Here is a 13,400-nt window from a genome sequence, read left to right on the forward strand (position 1 = left end):
TCCTCTCTGATCCTAAGGCAGCCCTGTGAGGTAAGCAGAGTAGATCTAATTTCTATCATATTGTAAAAGAAAAAATAAAATTATTCCAGTGACAATAGGTGACTCAGCCAAGGTCACACTTGGGCTGCACTTTCTTACCCCAGGTTCAAAGGACTTGTTGCCACATACACCTCCCAGATGATTAATAGCTGACACTTTATAGCTCTTATTACCACATACCAGATACTGTTTAAAGCTTTGCACATCATGACTCATTCACTGTTCCTATATGGTAGATTCTATAATCTCCGCAAATTGTTGGGAAAACAGGCACAGAAAGACTAAGGGACTTCCCTGAAGTCACATAGTGTCATAAAGCATAGTGTCATAGGGTCATACCTGAGACCCAAACATACACAGACTGTATCAAGAATCTGTGCCCTTAACTACTGCACTCTGCTACCCCTCCAATTAGGACTTAGAACCAATTTTCTGATTCAGGTAGCTTATAGGCACCCTTTAAGAGTCTTTGAGATCAAGTTCAGAGACCCGATAGCTTCTATGGCTGTCACAAACCCCTCCTTTATAAGTATGGCCACTTGATCTTATTATCTACTTCCATGACAGATGTGATCAAAATCCAATTTATACACCATCTATCTAACCAGAATGGAGAATGCATTGTGTGTAGCAATAGCTACTTTGAGATTAATGTTGAGAAGTTCTTATGGATAGTTGTGAATCATTTACTGTTCTGCAGAAGAATCAATGCTAAGAAGTCATCACTTCACTCTCTTTTTCTTTAATTCATTAGTAATTCTGAAGAGTAGAGAAGTCATATGTTGTTTTCATCTACTGCCAATTGTTTGGTAGCAGTCCTTCCCTTTTTGGTTTATTCTTAGTCTGTGTGGTTTCAATACCAACACATCCCCATTCTCCCGGCTTGGATGCATGACCCAAGCCTAGGCCCAAGGTATCTCCGTGAAAAAACAGGGGTAAGTGTGTGATCCTAGTCGGTCCAGTGAAAGTTGACCCTAGGACTTTTACTTGAATTATTGGGAAACAGAAATCCTCCCTCTGCTTAATGATGAATACAACAGAGTATAAGCTGAAAGCTGTGGGTGTCCATCTCACCCCATGAGGGATAAGTGTGCATGAGTGTGAATATAAGACTGACAAAGGTGGAACCAAGAGATGGAGGGAAATCAAGTTCTCAATGACAAATTTGGTACATCTGGATCTGTGTCTACCCTTGGACTTTTCAATAATATAATCCAATAAATTCCCTGGTGTGTTTAAACAAATCTGGGTCAAATTTCTGTCACTTGCAACCTAGATTAGTTTTCCTGACAAATTATTCTGATTAATACAGGCAAAACTCATTTACCATATTCTCTGCTTTGCCTGAAAGTTAACTGGTATCAGTTGTCCGTTGCCACAGGAAAGCCTTACGAAAATAATAACAATGACAACAAAACCAGCTGTAGGGGCATACAACAAATCTACAAGTTGGCTGGGTGTTCTGCTGTTCTGGGTTGGTCTTGGCTGATCTTGGCTAGGATTGTTCAAGAATCTGCGGTCTGCTACAGCCTGGTTGGGGTTGGCTAATCTAGCATTACTTGGGATAACTTGGTTCTGCTCCATTGTGGCCTCTCATCATCCAGCATGCTAGCCTGGGCTTTCCTTGTGGCCAGGTAGAGGCCTGAGGGAGCCTGAACGGTGCAAGGCCCAGGCCCAGGACTGTCATACCATCACTTGCACTGTATTTTGCTGGGCAAACCAAGTCACAAAGGCAGCCCATATTCAAGAAGTGGAGAAATGGTTTCCACCTATTAATTGGAGGAACTGCAAATTCTCATTGCAAACAGCATAGTTACCAGGAGGAGTGGAGAATTAGGGCTGTTTTTGTTTTTTTTTGTTTGTTTTTTTTAAATTGTATATCCTTTTTTTTTTTTTTTATGATAGGCACACAGTGAGAGAGAGAGAGAGAGGCAGGGACACAGGCAGAGGGAGAAGCAGGCTCCAAGCACTGGGAGCCCGACGTGGGATTCGATCCCGGGTCTCCAGGATCGCGCCCTGGGCCAAAGGCAGGCGCCAAACCGCTGCGCCACCCAGGGATCCCTAGGGCTGTTTTTGTAATCAATCTACCACACTCATATTTGTTCCCTTTATAAAATCATGGTGGTAAGGAGGTAACATAAGCAGATGGACACCGCAGCTTAACCAGATGCTCACCAAGGCAATCAGATTCCTTCAGTGCATCAAGCAGGGTATGATGCTACCCTGTTCTTATTTCACTCATTTAGCATGAGTGATTTTTCTTTTTTTATTTTATTTCTTTATGAGTGATTTTTCTTTACCTTGTAAATACAGAAGCTCTGTTCTGAAAAAGACTTGAAAGGTCATCTGGCCCACTTCCACGTTTTTCAGAAGAAGAAACCAGACCCTAAATTAGGGCCATCGCTCTGACTTCTGTTTCTGTCATTACATCACCTTCCCACACAGGGTCATATAGAGGCAAGCCTGGACCCTTGTCCGGTAACTCCCATCATCTGGTGCTGTTCTCTTCCTACCCCAAGGCTGAACAAAGTGAAGACTACTTAGTCAAACTTTGGAGTCAGCCAGCATGATTCTAATCCTTGTTATCACTTATGGGCTTTGAGACCTTGGACCAATTATTCACCTCTTCTGGACATGGTGCTAATAGTGCATACCTCATAGGGCTGTTGTGGGGATTAAACGAAAGAAGGTAAATAAAGCACATAGTAAGTGTTCAATAAATTTTACCTATCTTTTTTCTTAAAACATGGCACTTTTCTATTTAAAACTTACTCCTGCCTACATTTAGTATGGCTTTATGATTTTAGGGGAACTGAAAATATCCTAACTCCTAATATTTGGATGTTAGACAGTAAATCACGTTTTAAAAATTATGGGGGAGTACAATTCCATGTTTCTTAGGAGAAGGGATGCTTATAGCCTAGCTCATCTGTTTATTTACTAACAAATATTTACTGAGGGTGTCTTCAGAGTCAGGCATTGTATTAGTTTGCTATTGGTGCAACATATTACCACAAACATAATACCTTAAAGTAATGTGTGTTCTGGAGGCCAGAGGTCTACAATGGATCAGACAGGGGTGCTTGGGTGGCTCAGTTGGTTAAGCGTCCAAACTCTTGATTTAGGCTCAGGTCATGATCTCAGGGTCATGAGGTTGAGCCCCATGTCAGGTTGTGTACTGAGCATGGTGCCTACTTAGGATTCTCTCCCTCCCTTTCCCTCTGCCCCTCCTCACTGCTCCCCCTTATTCATCCATGTACTCTTTGTCTCTCTCTCTCTCTCTCTCTAAAAATAAATAATAAAATAAAATAAAACACTCTAAAAAATTAACCAAATAAAATGGGTCAGCCAGGAGATGTTCTTTCTGGAGGCTCTAGGGGACAATCTACTTCAGCTTTTTGAGGCTGCCTACCTTCCTTGGCTCATGGTCCATATCACTCCAGCCCCTGCTTTTCTCATCACGTCTCCTTCTCTCCTGTTTCATGGTCTTACTGCTTTCTCTGACCTTCCTGCCTCCTCTTATAAGCCTCTGCCTGTGGTTTGTGCTTGCATACAGCATGGGGCCTGGATAGTCAGACTTCTTACATGGCACCTCGAGGCTCCTAGAATGACTCTTCTCAATAAGCTAGACAAGAATCTTCAAGGCTTTTTAGGCACTAATCTGAGACATTACAGTCTGCTGATTAAAGCAGTCATAAGTCTACCTTATTTCTAAGGGAAGGGACATATATCACAGGTCTTGAAGGAAAGAGCTTAAAAGAATTTGCAGTTAAACACCCAAATGGAAAAAAAAAAACACCCAAATGGACTTCCCAAATATGAGGAGGTCTTTTGGTTTTGTTTGTTTGTTTGTTTTTTGCTTTGTTTTTTTTCAGTCACTATATTTCCCTACTGTTTCACCTGCCTTGGACTGTGGAGGAACCTGAAGTCATCAGTGGTTCCTGCAGGCTTCTGGGTTGGGTGGCAGTAGCTCTCTGGCTCTGAGGCTACAAAGCTGAGAGCTAGTAGGAATCTCCCTGAATTTAGCTTCTGAAGCCTTTCTGCCAGTCCTGCAAGCCTCTAATTTCCTGTTTTAAGTACCCTTCTACTTGAAATACCTACCTAGAGCGCTGTTTTCCTTACAGCATCACGACTGATACAAGCTCCAAAGTCCGCTTTCTTAACTGCTACATGTCATCTAACCTTCGCCACTTTTCTCAAGCTCCGAGACCATTCCCTCACAACCTACCCTCACAACTGCACAGCGAGCATGCCATTGGGAAGATGACTCTGCTGCTTATTGCTCAGAAAGAAAAAAAAGAGTGCATTAGGTATGATCTTCCTCAACCATCCTGTCTTCCCAACTGGATCTATACCTACCTTTTTATTTCTTTCTTCTTCATCATAAAAGGAATTATTTTGTACTTTTGGGGGAAAATAGTATAAGACTTTTTTTTGTGGTGGTACATGATATCCTTCATTTATCTTTTCAACCTAATTTTCTGCCATTTTCTCATATGTGCCAATATTACAGTAGATTAACTGCATTAATAAGGAGACTCATAAAATAGGTGGAATTGTTGCTGTTAACAAAAGGACCCAAAGATACATAATGGCTCAAACACCATAAAATTTATTTCTTGCTCAAGTAACAGCACTAGGCAGGTGAACAGTCAATGGAGCAAGCCCACCTCTATTTAGGGACCTGAACTGATGGTGACTGGACAGACCATTTTCAACACATGCTTTCCAAGGTCACGCTTTCTAGATATCCAGAAAGAGGAAAGCATATGGAGGATACACATGAGTGGTTTTATGGGTCAGGCCGGGAAATGACACATGTCTTTTAGTTAGAATCCAGTTACATGGCTACACCTAACTGCAAAGGAGGCTGGGTAGTGTAATCTAGCTGAGGGCCCTGGAAAATGAGATAATGGATTTTGATTAATACCTATCAGTATGTGCCATTGTACCTTAAACCTCAGAAAATGTATTTAATTTGTCAATAGTTCAGTTTTGTCATTTATAAAACTGAGGATAACAAATGTACCTCCTTCCTAGGGTAGCTGTAAGAATGAAATGTATTGGTATTGGAAAGATTTTAGAGCATTGGCTGGCACATGGTCAGCATCTCATCAAAGTTATCTGCTACTATGGTAATCCTTAGATGTTACTTCCTGTGTCAAGCTTTTCTTCTCCCTTTTTTCATCTTGCCTAATTCTTTTAAAAAAAAAAAAGGATTTTAGGGGCACCTGGGTGGCTCAGTGGTTGGGTGTCTGCCTTTGGCTCAGGTCATGATCCCAGGACCCTGGGATCGAGTCCCACATCAGGCTCCCCGCAGAGGGTCTACTTCTGTCTCTATGTCTTTGCCTCTCTCTCTGTGTCTTTCATGAATAAATAAAATCTTTTTAAAAAAATAGAAAAGATTTTACTTATTTATTTGAGAGAGAGAGAGTGGGGGTGAAAGAGGGAGAAGCAGATTCCACTCAGAGCCTCATGTGGGGCTCAATCCCACAATGCTGAGATCATGACCTGGCCCAAAACAAAGAGTCAGACACTCAACCAACTGAGCCACTCAGGCTCTTTTCTCTATCAGAGTTGCATTTGTATTGTAACAACCTGTTTTATGATGTATTGTTATTCCTCTATATGCTTCTTGATGGCAAGAATTTAGTTGTTTTTATATCTCAAGTACCTAGTAGTCCCTGGGATGTAGGTACTCAATATTTATTGAAGGAGGAAGAAAGGAAATGAGAAAGGAAAGAAGGAAGGAAGGAGGAAGAAAGGAAGGAAAGCAGGCTGATCACATAAAGATCAACATCTTGTCATGAGTAGATTCATGAAAGGTCAGCTGCAGAGCAACTTTATTAGTCACTATATCCCAAATCCCAGAGGGTCACTTGGTACTCCTGCCCATTCAGGACCAAGGCTGTTTGCATCATCTTCATGCTTTGCATTGGACACCCCTTGTATGCTGCCTCATATCCACTCAGCTTAGTTTTACTCCAGCCAGTGCCATAGCATCCAGCTACTGGAGGTGTGAACCTACAATCCCTTGTCTCAGATGCATTGCATCTCATTCTGCCCTGGGCTGCTCTTACTCTTCTTTGGACACCTGCAGAAATGTGTTTTGGCTTCCGCATATGCAAACATGCAAGGGCAAGGGATTTGGCATCTATTTCACAGGCCATTTAACCAGGGAAGGATGGGAGCTAGTGAATAAATGTTTCCCTCTTCTGGCTCTTGGGAAGACAATTCTGATCCTAGTTGTCCCAGGACTTTCCTGGGATTTTTGCACTCAAAGTCCCATGTTGCAGGAAGTCCCTAACCCTGAAAGGTGTTCTTTAAGGTTCCTCCAGGGGTTCTAGTGAAGTCAAGTCTAGTGAAGTCAAATCCTAGTTGCCTAGATCTTAATAACATATCTTTATTGCCCATCCCTGCTTCCCCAGATTACAGCCCCAAATAAATGACCTCCATGCAAGCCCCTTCTCAGGCTCTGCATTCTGAATTGGGTAGCTCTGAACTTACCTGTGTGGTGAAGAGTGTTTTCAGCTCTAGAAAACTAAACAAACAAACAACAACAACAACAACAACAACAAAAGCAGAGGCAGAGGAAATGAGTCATGGCCCAAAACAGCCAAATTATCACTATCCTGATGTTGCTACAAAATTAACCTAGAAGATATGGTGTGGTTCAAAGATATTATCATGAAGTGTTTATTATAAGGTTTAATTGCTTCAACAGCAAGGTGTTAGAAACAGGCAGAAAACTTAGCTTTTAATTCCACTTGGAGTATTTAAAATCCTGTATGACTCTTTTCACTTTTGTTTTCCTTGGGCCTCAGTTTCCTATCTGTAAAATAGAAGGTTGGATTAATAATTTTTGCCTTTACCGGTGGTCCTATCCTTGGCTGTTGTAGTTACTCATGGGGTAGAGGGAGGGCAGAGGCTTGAGGGGGTAGGTCAACAGGCCTGGTGGCTAGGGAGGAACAGGGGCTGAGGGTTCATACCCATATCAATAGTTGAGTACATGTGGCAGAAAGATTTTATAAATGGGTCCCTGTGGGCTGTGAAGAACCCTTAACATATTTTCTTAATATTCTTAAGATCTATCAATCTCAAGTCCTCTGTCCACAGTGCCAACTAGACAAGATTTCAGGGTGAAGAATACTTGCCACTGAGCTTTTTAAAAAATTTTATGTATTTTTTCCAAAGGGGGGAGCAGCAGGAGAGGGACAAGTAGACCCTGCATTGAGCACAGCCTGACATGGGGCTGGATCATAGGACCAAAATTATGACCTGAGCCAAAATCAAGAGTCACATGCTTAACCAACTGAGCCACCCAGGCATCCTTTGCCTCTAAGTTTTAAGAAAGATCTTTATAATATCCAAAGGACTGGGGACACCTGGGTGGCTCAGCGGTTGAGCGTCTGTCTTTGGCTCAGGGTGTGATCCTGGGATGCAGGATCAACTCCCACATCAGGCTCCCTGCATGGAGCCTGCTTCTCCCTCTGCCTGTGTCTCTGCCTCTCTTTTTTTCTCTCTCTCTCATGAATAAATAAATACAATCTTAAAAAATATATCTAAGGGACTGGAGGCCACGACCACCACAGACAAGTGAAACTTCCAGCCAGTGGTGTGTTGAAATGGCTTATAAACCTGCTTGCAAGAGTGACTGCTGGATATCCAGGAATTTTGTGAGCCAAACTATGGGTAGCTTGAAACCAGTCACGATAGGAGTGTTGACGCCATAGAAAATTGGAAAGCACTATAAACACATTGGGGCTCCCTTGGCCCCTTGAGATGGTTCACCAGCACATCATTAGATCCAGCTTTGAACACTGGTAGCTTCTTATCCAGGACTGCAGATAAATTAAATATGTATGTTTTAAAAAGAATTTTTTTTCTTCCGTGCTGTTTGGTTTGTGGACATAATGAGCAGGGTCATTAAAACCTGTCTTTCCCTCTCCCTCACTAGTGGCTTTACAGATTCTATGAATCTAAAAGTATACAAATCCCTGCAGAGACCAGGCAAGTTCCTACAACTCCAGGCTCTGCAAGTTCTGACAGGGGCTAGCCCTGCCAGGAAACTTTCAGAACCACATCAAGGTGTCGTGCTGCTGTTTCAGGGGAGTTTGTCCTCATGAATGGTCGATTTGGTGGCTTTGGGTACTTCTTTAAGGGTTTTGGAAGCCTGGTTAGAATACTTGCTCTGCCACTTGGGAGCTCTCTGATGGGCTTATGCTTAACCTTACTGAGTTTCCTCATAGGTAGAACAAGTAGTACCTCCTTGAGAGGGTTTATGGGTTGGGGCACCTGGGTGGCTCAGTGGTTTATGCATTTACCATGAAGCTAAGAAAGTTCAAACATGAAGGCACCTCACTTGTACGGGCCCCTTGTAGGGAGTCTTTAGGCATGTTGTGTTTTCAATTCTATAATCTAAAGGATCTCCATCCCACCCTAAAGTGTATAATCTTAAGAGCCTCACACAACTTGGATCAGCTCCTGCTTGTGGGAATGAATCACGTCACACATGTAAGGCCCAGGGTCTGGCCCATTATGAGAACTTCATAAATAGTCCTTGTTATAACACAGGTACTTTCCCTCCATCACCATACGTCCCACCTGATTTTCCTCCACTCCCTAAGTGTCATCACTGAACTGCATTCTGTTCATAGTTTGCCTTCCTTCCACCTGGAACATTGGTTTCTGCCAATCTCTTGTCACTTTGCTCAATGTATCTATGGAGTGCAGCATTCAGCGTGTCACTATGTTCATTTTAATGATGGGAAAACAACATAAGCAATTATGCTCTTCAAAGAAGTGATGTGACAGCAGGGAGAGATAATAAATGAATTGCCCAAAGTTCCTTGGGGTGATGGGAAATCAAAGTTGTATTAATGCTTAACAAACATCCAACAGGACGATGAAACAAAGGGCAGTTGGGGCAACACTGTATATTTTGCCAGTTATAAAACAAAGAAAAACAAATTGTCAGTCAAGCATGATGTAGAGACACTTCCCTTAAGAGCACATGTACTCAGAATTATCAAAGGGCTCTAAGTCACCCTAATAATGGGCTTCTACCACAAGTAGAGAGAATGAAAGCCACATTTGGTCTTAAGAGATGCAGCACTTTGCCCTACAGTTGCAATAAGATTTTCACAGCCAATTGTCTTTATTTAGGGTGAGGAAAGAGGTGAGTGGATGCCTGTGAGCCTCACATGGTCTCCTGCCCTGAACAGTAAGAAAGGAACTTGACTCGGATGAAATTTAGGTGCAGCCATTATCGACAGCCTGTTGTGTACAAGGCGTCATAAGTGGTGATGAGTAAAGCCAGGTCTCTGGTGCTTTCCACCATGCAGTGCTGGAAGCTGGCCAGTTGAGTAGAAGAGAGTGTGGCCATTGGGATTAGATGAATCTGGTTTTTTTTTTTTTAATTAACTTTTATTGGTGTTTAATTTACCAACATACAGAAAAACACCCAGTGCTCATCCCGTCAAGTGTCCACCTCAGTGCCCGTCACCCATTCCCCTCCAACACCCGCCCTCCTCCCCTTCCACCACCCCTAGTTCGTTTCCCCGAGTTAGGAGTCTTTATGTTCTGTCTCCCTTCCTGATATTTCCCAACATTTCTTTTCCTTTCCTTTATATTCCCTTTCACTATTATTCATATTCCCCAAATGAATGAGAACATACACTGTTTGTCCTTCTCCGATTGACTTATTTCACTCAGCATAATACCCTCCAGTTCCATCCACGTTGAAGCAAATGGTGGGTATTTGTCGTTTCTAATTGCTGAGTAATATTCCATTGTATACATAAACCACATCTTCTTTATCCATTCATCTTTCGATGGACACCGAGGCTCCTTCCACAGTTTGGCTATTGTGGCCATATGAATCTGGTTTAATCCTGGTTTTGCCTTGTACCAGGATGTGATTTAAATTATTTATATAACCTTCTTGAAACTCAAGTTTCCTTATCTGTAAAATGGGAGCAATGCTACTCATCTTGTGGGATTGCTGAAACATAGCAAATGCTCAGTAAATGTTAGTTTTCTTACCTCCTTCTGAAATCTGTCGAATCCAAGTGCAATTTTGGTCCTCTCGAAAGCTGTTTATGTAGCTTTTATGAATCTTGTATTATTTTAGTAGTTGAAACATTTTTTTCTAATTACAAAAGCAATGCATTTTTGTGGCAGAAGAATTAGAATAGGTGAGCAAAAAGAAAAAAAATAAAATTGCACACAATTCGAATATGTATTATAGCTTCCAATAACACCCTTGGGTATATCCTTCCAGAACATTTTTTATGTCTATAAATATGTATGTTACTATAGTTATAATATACAATACATGCAATTTCACAACCTGCTTTTCTCAATGCAACAGGTCATTATTATGGGAAATCCTTGGGAAACTCTCTTATGACAAGGCCAGATAACAATATTTCCTTGTCAGCGGAAGTGGTTGAGATTAACACACTATGACAATCATCTATTGTTATAAAGTAAGTTATACCAAAATTTTGGTGCCCCTTTCCCAGAGAAAGGCCATGTAGCTGCTAAAAGGAAAGAAAACAAATAACATCTATAAATCCCATCTTGAAATCCCTTTATTTAGAAATCACACTTGTTTTAACAGTTTTATAAAAACTAGGAAGAAAACTTATCCCATTGTATTTAAAACAAGGCAAAAAGAAATTTATGATTAGGTATTGTCTTAGCTTGGGCTCCTGTAACAAAATGCCGTAGACTGGACAGCATAAACAACAGACACTTATTTTCTCACTCTTCCAGAGAACTGAAATCTGAGATCAGGATGCCAGCAGATTTGGTTCCTGGTAAGAACTCTGTTCATGGTTTGCAGATGGCCACCTTTTTAGGTGTGGCCTTACATGGTGGCAAGAGAGAGCTCTGGTTTCTTCTTCTTAAAAAGACATTAACCCTGCCATGGGGGCTCTACCCTTATGACCTCATGACATCCTAATTACCTCCAGAGGCCCACCTTCTAATACCATTATATTGGGAGTCAGGGCTTCAACATATAAATCTGGGGGGAGGGTGGATGCAAACATTCAAATCATAACAAATACTGTTACAGACCCATAACTTCTGCCCTAGAGATAATAAAAGGGAGCAAAATACCTTTATGATCCACTTCGTAGGAAAAAAATTACTGGATTGACTCAATTAGGCAACCAGTCTACTGTTTGGATGGTTGAGAAATCTTACCCCTAAGAGATGGAAGCAGTACTAAAATCAGTATGTAACTCAATGGAGCATTTTATATGGAACCAAGGTAGAGTGGCACTAGTGGTCCCTCTAATATCTCTTGTGCCTTCAAAATCCTCACTGAAAGGGGGAAAAAAAAGTAGAGAATCAGTATAAAGTCTTGTTATAAGAGGAGCCATTTGCTTAGTATGATCAAGTTTTAGATCAATCCTGACTATTTTCCCATACAATACATAAAATGTTTGCACTATATGCAGTTTTATAGATTGTTCCTCAGTTCCTCATTAAAAAGGAGATTAATAGAATGATCCAATTATGTACAAAAAGCCTATAAAAATTTAGATCCTGAACCTAAAATTTGAGAACCAGATTTTGAATCTTACCTTGCCAAGATATTTGGAAGCCTTCTTCATTTAGCTATCACTCCATAAATATGGCATTTCTTGAGTGATAGAAATTTCTTAGAAATACGGTCGTCTGCAGCAACATTTCAACTGAATACACACAAAAAACTCTGAGACTGTAGACTTTGTGGTTTCAACCCATGAAAAATAGATTCTGGAATAGGGACCCCTTTTTACCTTTGTCCCTTAAAGTGACTAGCAAAGTCCTGTCTGAACAGCAAGCTGGCGTCTCCTTCATTGATATCTCCCTATAGGTGTATAAAAATTTAAAAATCAAAGATGGTGACCAAAGCAAAGTGAATCTTTGTGAATTTGGAAATGCAGCCTCTTAAGTCTGAAGGGGTAGTTTGAGAGCACTGAAGTTTCAGTGAATGATGAGAGAAGCAAAGAGGATTAAATCAAGTTTCTGTTGTGTAAGTCTTTAGTGAAATTAGAGTTGGCACAGTTTTCTTTGACTCTGAATCCGAGCCATATTTTGAAAACAAGGTGGGGCCACTGCCAAGAATAACCTGCCCTTTGACCACTGGGTATAAAGAAACGTAATAAATTTTTGCAAATGCAGGACTTGTAGTCTCAGATGGGCCTTCTACTGTTATGGGTTGAATTATGTCCCCTCAAAAATGTGTATGTCGAAGTCCTAACCCTCAGTACCTTAGAACCTGACCTTATTTGAGAGAGGGTCTTTATAGAGATGATCAAGCCAAAATGAGATCATTAGGTGGAGGCAAAGGGCTTAGTTTCTTAGGGCTGCTATAACAAATTGCCACAAACTGGGTGGCTTAAAACAACAGAAATTTATTTTCTTACAGCTCCGTAGTCTTAAAGTCCAAGATCAAGGTGTCATGTTTTCTCTGAAGACCTTAGGGAAGAATTCTTCCTTCTATGCTGCTGGTGGTAACTAGCAATCCTTGGCATTGTTTAGTTTGTAGCTATATCTATATCTATATCTATATCTATATCTATATCTATATCTATATCTATATATATCACTATATCACTCCAATCTCTGCCTACAATTTTACATGGTGTTCCCCTTTCTGTCTCTGTGTTCAAATTTCCCTCTTCTTATAAGGATACCAGTCATTGCATTAGGGCCCACCCTAATCCAGTATGATCTCATTTTAACTTAATTACATTTGCAAAGACCCTCATTGCAAATAAGGTCACATTCACAGTTACTGTGGCTTAGGATTTGAACATATCTTTTTGAGGAATACAGTTCAGCCCACAACAGATGAGCAATCCAATCGGTGTCCATTACACAAAATTTGAACACTTTTGTTAGTTACTGCCACTTTTGACTTTTCTTTCTCCTGGGATTAACTAGACCTTCTTATGCCAACAGCCTGACTTTTCAAACCCACTGTCTGTTAGCATACATCATCAGTCATCTCTTTTGTCCTCTTATCTCTGAAGAAGGGTCTGGATAGGGTTATTGGATAAAATACAATTAAATTTGAATTTCAGCTGAATAATGGCTAATTTTATAGTTTAAGTATGTCCCAAATATTGCATGGGAGTCTTGAATTTTTATTTGCTAAATCTAGCAACTCATGTTCTGCACTTAAAGACCTAAAAGTGTTCTAGATGGAGCATATGTTCTCCAGGATCCCATCACACCAAAATATCTATACCTGACCTATCTTTTTCAGTTAAGTCACCTTTCTGTTGCCTGTTAGGATTTCAGTTTGAAACACCTAGTTTAGAGTTAGAAGCCACTTAGAAGGTGAAAGTTGGGTGGAA

The sequence above is a fragment of the Vulpes lagopus genome, chromosome 23, assembly GCF_018345385.1.
Source record: "Vulpes lagopus strain Blue_001 chromosome 23, ASM1834538v1, whole genome shotgun sequence".
Classification (NCBI taxonomy): domain Eukaryota; kingdom Metazoa; phylum Chordata; class Mammalia; order Carnivora; family Canidae; genus Vulpes; species Vulpes lagopus.